The sequence below is a fragment of the Amblyraja radiata genome, chromosome 27, assembly GCF_010909765.2.
Source record: "Amblyraja radiata isolate CabotCenter1 chromosome 27, sAmbRad1.1.pri, whole genome shotgun sequence".
Lineage (NCBI taxonomy): Eukaryota > Metazoa > Chordata > Chondrichthyes > Rajiformes > Rajidae > Amblyraja > Amblyraja radiata.
The window spans coordinates 6506058-6513675 of NC_045982.1; positions in this window are offsets into that span (position 1 = coordinate 6506058).

A 7618-nucleotide genomic window follows, 5' to 3' on the forward strand; every position below is an offset into this window, starting at 1 on the left:
AGGGATATGGGCCAAACCCAGGCAGGTGGGACAGGTGTAGATAGTACATGTTGGTTGCTGTGGGCAAGTCGGGCTGAAGGCCTCCTCGGACTGTCGTGAGTCCCACTCCGGGGCGCGGACTTAACATCGGAGCGGATCCCTTGCCTGGGATCGCGACCACCGTGGACTTACATCAAAGGCTCGCAGTCTCGGGAGAGGCCGAGTCGGGAGCTCCAACGCCGCGGAAGGTTCGACCAGCCCCGACGCGAGGTTCGATCGCCCGGTGCGGGGAGGCTGACATTCCCGATGCGGGAGCTGAACGCCCCGACGCGGAAGGCCCGAAGGCCACCCGGCTACGGGAGTCAAGATCGTCCCGTCATCGGGGGCTCGAGGCTCACGACCGAGGAAGAACAAAAGGAAGGACTTGAACTTTATTTCGCCTTCCATCACAGTGAGGAATGTGGAGGAGTCACTGTGGTGGATGTTTATGTTAAAATGTGTTTGTGAGTGATCTGTTACTTTTAAGATGGCTGCCGGACGTGAGAGTGAACGCTGGCGCGATTAGCTGCCACTGCCCTCTCTATATATGTTGTTTTTGTTTCATTTTATTTATATATTTGTAATTTGCTTGTTTTAATCTGTAAGGTATCCTTGAGTGCTCTGAAAGGCGCCCATAAATAAAATGCATTATTATTATAATATCAGGGGTGGGGAACCTTTTCATGTTGGAATGCTGCATTAAGCTAGCTGTAATCTAATAAAGCCACATCCAAGAAACTTCAATTAGATATACTTCTAAATGTACATTATTCTGTTAAAATGGCCCTCATGACTTACTAATGTTTTAATTGTGGCCGTCAGTCGGGGAGGATTATTTTGTTGAATCTTCTTTTACTCTTTGGTATTTTAAATAGGTTCATTTTAAGATTAAAATAAAAATAATAAAAGACGAACAAAAACATATTAATAAAAATAAAGGGATTTGTTCTACAAAATTTGGATTCATTCTAAAGGCCGCAGTTGATGGCCTAGATGGCCGCGTGTGGCCTTAAGGGGCTGTTCCACTTGGGCGATCTAATTGGCGAGTTTAGAAGAGTTTGAAAAAATGACATGTTGAAGACCTCCTTCGACTATGTTGAAGACCAGCTTTGACTAGCTACGACTAGCTACGATTAACTTCGGGAAAATTGGACACCGAATAGTGGAGAGTGAAGACGACCTCCTTCGATCTCCTTTGACCTCCCTTCGACTATGATGAAGACTATCTACAACTAACTTCGACTACCCTCGATTACCTACGACTAGCATGTCGACCTAGTACGACCTACTACGACTAAACCCACGAGTAAAAAAAGTATCGATTTTTTCCATGGCGACCTTTTTTTACTCGAAGGCATTTTTTAACTTAATGAAAAAAACGCCGCGACCCAGCTGAGGCCTCGAGTACGCGGAGACCACTCTCGAGCATGAAGGAGAGTTACGAAGACCTCCTACGACCTCGTGTTGACCATGCTGCGAGTATGAGTCGAGGGCAAACTCGCCAGAACTCGCGGAGTAGGTCGCCCAAGTGGGGCAGGTTCCCCACCCCTGCTCTATACCCATGTTCTCGAGAGATGCTGCCTGACCCACTGAGTTACTCCAGCACTTTGTGTTTGGGATCTGGCTCTCCACTGTTTAACTGTGGCGTTTCTTGCTGCAGCCATTTACTTTGCACGAACAATTCAACGAGTGGCAGAGTTAAGTGTGTCGTGCTAAGCTTTTTAACGGTGTTGAACAGATTGCTTCCTTAATCATTTGTATTAAGTTAGCTCCATCAATCTAACCAGAGAAATCAATGAAGTTTCATCCGAGCATCTTAAATATTCGACAGCGAAAACAACTGTTGATTTATATGGACAAAAATCGGTCAAGCATTCAGTTAATTTAAACATCAAATGCAACTTAGTGTCTTGTTGTAGTCCAGTAAATGTAATTAAAGTGTGCATCTAGATCAAGTAACCAAGAAGTCTGAAGAAGGGTATCGACCCGAAACGTCACCCACTCCTTCTCTTCAGAGATGCTGCCTGTCCTGCTGAGTTACTCCAGCATTTTGTGTCTACCTTCAAGAAACCCATATCCAGTTTCTCATGCATATAAATGGTTACATTTGCAGGTTTAGCAAGTGATCGGGATGGAGGGATTCCTACATGGTTCTGATTTACCCTTTCTGGGACATAGAACATGCAAGCACAGGAACAGGCCCTTCGGCCCGCAGTGCCTGTGTCAAACACGATGCTTCTTATCCCTTCTTGTCCCTCCGATCCATGCACCTATCCAGAAGTCTCTTAAATGCCTCTATAGTTTCTGGCTCCACCACCATTCCAGGCAGCTCGTTCCAGCCACTCACCGCCCCATGTGTATAAAAAAATTGCCCCTGCACATCTCCTTTAAACATTGCCCATCTCACCTTAAAGCTAAGCCCCTGGTATATGAGTAGGAAGGAACTGCAGATGCTGGTTAGACACAAGATAGACTGAAGAGAGAAGAAATGCTGGAGTAAGTCAACGGGACCGGTAGCCTCTCTGGATATGGTGTCTGTCCTGCTGAGTTACTCCACCATTGTGTGTCTATCCTCTGGTATACGATATTTCCACCCTGGGGAATAAGGTCTGCCTGTCTACCATATCTTTTCTCCAATGACCTTACGAACACCCCCTGTCTCACCAACTAAGAGCAATTAATTCTGCTGTGACTCCATCTTAAATATGGGACGCACTTTTGCCTCAAGTCCAGAGTGGGCGGTGGAGGAGTTGCTTAGGGAATTTGAAGGGTTAGTTTGTTGCTCTGAAAGGGAGAACTCATTTGGATTCCACTAAATAGGTCTGGGAAGGATAGCCGCTGTGGGAATGCTGGAGAGAATGCCGGAGAGAATGCCGGAGTAATTAAGGATAAACATTGAGGTATAAATTCCTTGGCATTCCGTGGGATTTGCTTAATTAAAATAGACTTCTCACACAGCATTTCCACTGAATATTCTCCTTGTACAACTCGCCTGATGATTATATTGAAACATAAGATTTAACTCGGCTAAATCTTTCTTTCCTGTTTGGCCTTAATAGCCTGCTCGTTTGATATTCGTCGTGATGTTTCAACAATTCATCTTCTCAAAAAACTCTTCTTTTCCTGAGATGCTTTCTGGCCTTCTACTTTCTGTCGGCCTTCAGTGTCCTGCACGTCAAACAGGCCTGGGTCATAATCCAGGGAAAACAGGTCCCACACTTCAACTGGCCCTTTTGGCCCATCTTATTCATGTTAACATAGAAACATAGAAATTAGGTGCAGGAGTAGGCCATTCGGCCCTTCGAGCCTGCACCACCATTCAATATGATCATGGCTGATCATCCAACTCAGTATCCCGTACCTGCCTTCTCTCCATACCCTCTGATCCCCTTAGCCACAAGGGCCACATCTAACTCCCTCTTAAATATAGCCAATGAACTGGCCTCGACTACCCTCTGTGGCAGGGAGTTCCAGAGATTCACCACTCTCTGTGTGAAAAAAGTTATTCTCATCTCGGTTTTAAAGGATTTCCCCCTTATCCTTAAGCTGTGACCCCTTGTCCTGGACTTCCCCAACATCGGAAGCAATCTTCCTGCATCTAGCCTGTCCAACCCCTTAAGAATTTTATAAGTTTCTATAAGATCCCCTCTCAATCTCCTAAATTCTAGAGAGTATAAACCAAGTCTATCCAGTCTTTCTTCATAAGACAGTCCTGACATCCCAGGAATGAGTCTGGTGAACCTTCTCTGCACTCCCTCTATGGCAATAATGTCCTTCCTCAGATTTGGAGGCCAAAACTGTACGCAATACTCCAGGTGTGGTCTCACCAAGACCCTGTACAACTGCAGTAGAACCTCCCTGCTCCTATACTCAAATCCTTTTGCTATGAAAGCTAACATACCATTCGCTTTCTTCACTGCCTGCTGCACCTGCATGCCTACTTTCAATGACTGGTGTACCATGACACCCAGGTCTCGCTGCATCTCCCCTTTTCCTAGTCGGCCACCATTTAGATAATAGTCTGCTTTCCTGTTTTTGCCACCAAAATGGATAACCTCACATTTATCCACATTATACTGCATCTGCCAAACATTTGCCCACTCACCCAGCCTATCCAAGTCACCTTGCAGTCTCCTAGCATCCTCCTCACAGCTAACACTGCCCCCCAGCTTAGTGTCATCCGCAAACTTGGAGATATTGCCTTCAATTCCCTCATCCAGATCATTAATATATATTGTAAATAGCTGGGGTCTGTGATGCCTGACTATGCTAATCCCATTATCTATGCTAGCCCATATCCCTCCAGGCCTTTCCTAGCCAAGTATCCGTCCCAACATCTGTTAAATGTGATTGTATCTTTCTCTACTATCTCCTTCCAGATATTCACCACCTTGTGTTCATAAGTCATAGCAGTAGAATTAGGCCATTCAGCCCATCGAGTTCTTGTTTCTTGGTCCTCCAAAATATTCCAAATGGAATTTAAACTGGAGGTGGTGGAGGGAGGACTTAAGCCAGAGAGGGTTACTCCTACTCTACTCCTCCATTCAATCATGGCTGATTTATCTTTCTACAGTGGAATTCTTTGCCACAGAAGGTTGTGTAGGCCAAGTCAATGGATACTTCTAAGGCAGATATAGATAGATTCTTGATCAGTACGGGTGTCAGGGGTTATGGGGAGAAGGCAGGAGAATGGGGTTAGGGGGGGAGAGATAGATCAGTCTTGATCTGAAGAAGGGTCTCGACCCAAAACGTCACCCATTCCTTCTCTCCAGAGATGCAGCCTGTCCCGCTGAGTTACTCCAGCTTTTAGTGTCTGTCTTCGGCAGAGTAGGCTCGATGGGCTGTAAGTCCTAATTCTACTCCTATGACTTAAGAATATATGGATGGAGGGTGGTGAATATCTGGAAGGAGACGGTAGTGGCAGATACAATCACATTTAAAAGACGTTGGGTCTGGAACTTGGGTAGGAAGGTCACGGAGGGATATGGGCCACCGTGGATAATGGGATTAGCATAGACAGGCATCACAGTTAACATGAATAAGAGGGGCCAAAAGGGTCTGTAGCCGAGTCCGCGCTGACCAGCGATCCCCGCACACCAACACTATCCTACACACACTAGGGACGATTTACATTTATACCAAGCCAATTAACCAACAAACCTGTACGTCTTTGGAGTGTGGGAGGGAACCGAAGATCTGGGAGAAAAACCCACGCAGGTCACGGGGAGAACGTACATTCGATTTCGGCTGATCTATCTTTCCCTCTCAACCCCATCCTCCTGCCTTCTCCCCATAACCGCTGACACCCGTACTAATCAAGAATCTGTCAGTAAAATATCCATTCACAGTCTCCACAGTTGTCTGTGGCATTGGAATTCCACAGATTCACCACCAAATTCCTCCTCCTCCTCTCCCTTCTTTTGGTACACCCTTTTATTCCGAGGCTGTGGCCTCTGGTCCTAGACTTCCCACTCGTGGAAACATCCCCCCCACCTCACCCTTCTAAACTCAATCTCTGCCTTAAAAATATCCATTGACTTGGCCTCCACAGCCTTCCGTGGCAATGAATTCCACAAAACTGGCGGAGAAAGAACTTGTCCATGATCCTGAGGCACAACCTCCGAAGAACTATGTACCACATGTCCTTGGAAGCAAAATGCATTTACAACTCACTACAATCCTCTGGCATATTTAAATATGCCAAACCCAATTGAATTTCCAGCCCATTAAGTTTCTAACCTTTATTGCAATATAATTACATTTATTTAGCTGCTTATCAGCTCAAAGCACTTAAAGACCTTTTGTGCAATGAATTACTTTTCGATTACAGTTGGGAAAGTAACAAATCCTGACCAACTTCCCATTTGTATAGTTTAGATTAGTTTAGTTGAGAGATACAGCGTGGAAACAGGCCCTTCGGCCCACCAAGTCCGCCCTGACCTGCGATCGTCGCAAATTAGCACCATCCTACACACACTAGGGACAATTTACAAATACACCAAGCGAATTAGCCTACATACCTACTGAAAATAGACACAAAAAGCTGGAGTAATTCAGTGGAAGTTACTCCAACTTTTTGCGCCTATCTGAGGTTTAAACCAGCACTTGCAGTTCCTTCTTACGCAACCTACATACCTGTACGTCTTTGGAGTGTGGGAGGAAACCGGAGATCGTGGAGAAAACCCACGCGGTCATGGGGAGAACGTACAAAATCCGCACAGGCGGCACCCGCGGCCGGGATCGAACCCGGGTCTCCGGCGCTGCAAGGCAGCAACTCTACTGCTGAGCCACCGTGCCGCCCCTATGGCGGGAAATGGACAGAAATTGTTTCAAGCCAGGAGCCTTCTTCAGATGGAAGAAGGGATCTGACCTGAAACGTTGCAATTCTCTGCCACAGAAGGTAGTTGAGGCCAGTTCATTGGCTATATTTAAGAGGGATGTGGCCCTTGTGGCTAAAGGGATCAGGGGGTATAGAGAGAAGGCAAGTACAGGATACTGAGTTGGATGATCAGCCATGATCATATTGAATGGCGGTGCAGGCTCGAAGGGCCGAATGGTCTACTCCTGCACCTATTTTCTATGTTTCTATGTTGCCTGTCCATTTCCCTCCACAGAAACTGTCTGACCCACTGAGTTCCTCCAGCAGACTATTTTTTCGCACAAGATTGCGGCATCTGCAGTCTCTTGTGTCTCCATCTGATTCACTTGGGGTGGGAGATATATTTTTAAATTGCATAGGGGCTGGACGCAGTTTGGACAGAAAGGTTATTGGAAATAGAGATGTATCGTGTGGCTTGAGATCATGCTGATGAAAGAGTTAAGTGCAATGCCAGGAAGTGTTTCTTTTCAAAGAGCTATTACGATGTGTTCTGGTATTTGGTGAGTAAGGAGATGCCACCGGCCTTCAAATGGGAACTGGGTGTGTTCCTGAGGAAAGGGGAAACTTCCATTTTGAAGGCAGAAGATATGAAGAAGGGTCACGACCTGAAATGTCACCCATTCCTTCTCTCCAGAGATGCTGCCTGTCCCGCTGAGTTACTCCAGCATTTTGTGTCTATCTTTAATAGGGACACTGATGGATATTTACTTACTATTGCAACTAGAGAAAGTGGTCAATGGATATGGGGAGAAGGCAGGAGAATGAGGTTGAAAGATAGATCAGCCACGATGGGCCGAATGGCCTATTTCTTGTTGTCAGCAAGTTCTTGTTGACTCCCACCAGCGTATTCTCACTTGTCGCATTTCTCCTCTTTATTTTCCTTGTGCACCTGCAGTTTATTCTCTCTGCCATGTTGCCATCTAGTCTCCTTCGATTCTGTTTGCCACTTGTCGACACTGTCAAGAGTGTTTTATTGTCATATGTCCCACACAAAGCAGTTAAATTCTTATTTGCAACAGCACTACAGAATATGTAAACATAGTAGGTAGACAAAGATGCTGGAGAAACTCAGCGGGTGAGGCAGCATCTATGGAGCGAAGGAATATGTGGCGTTTCGGGCCGAAACCCTTCTTCAGACTGATGTGGGGGGGGGGGGGGGGGGGGGGGGGGGGGGGGGGGGGGGGGGGGGGGGGGGGGGGGGGGGGGGGGCGGCGGAGGGTT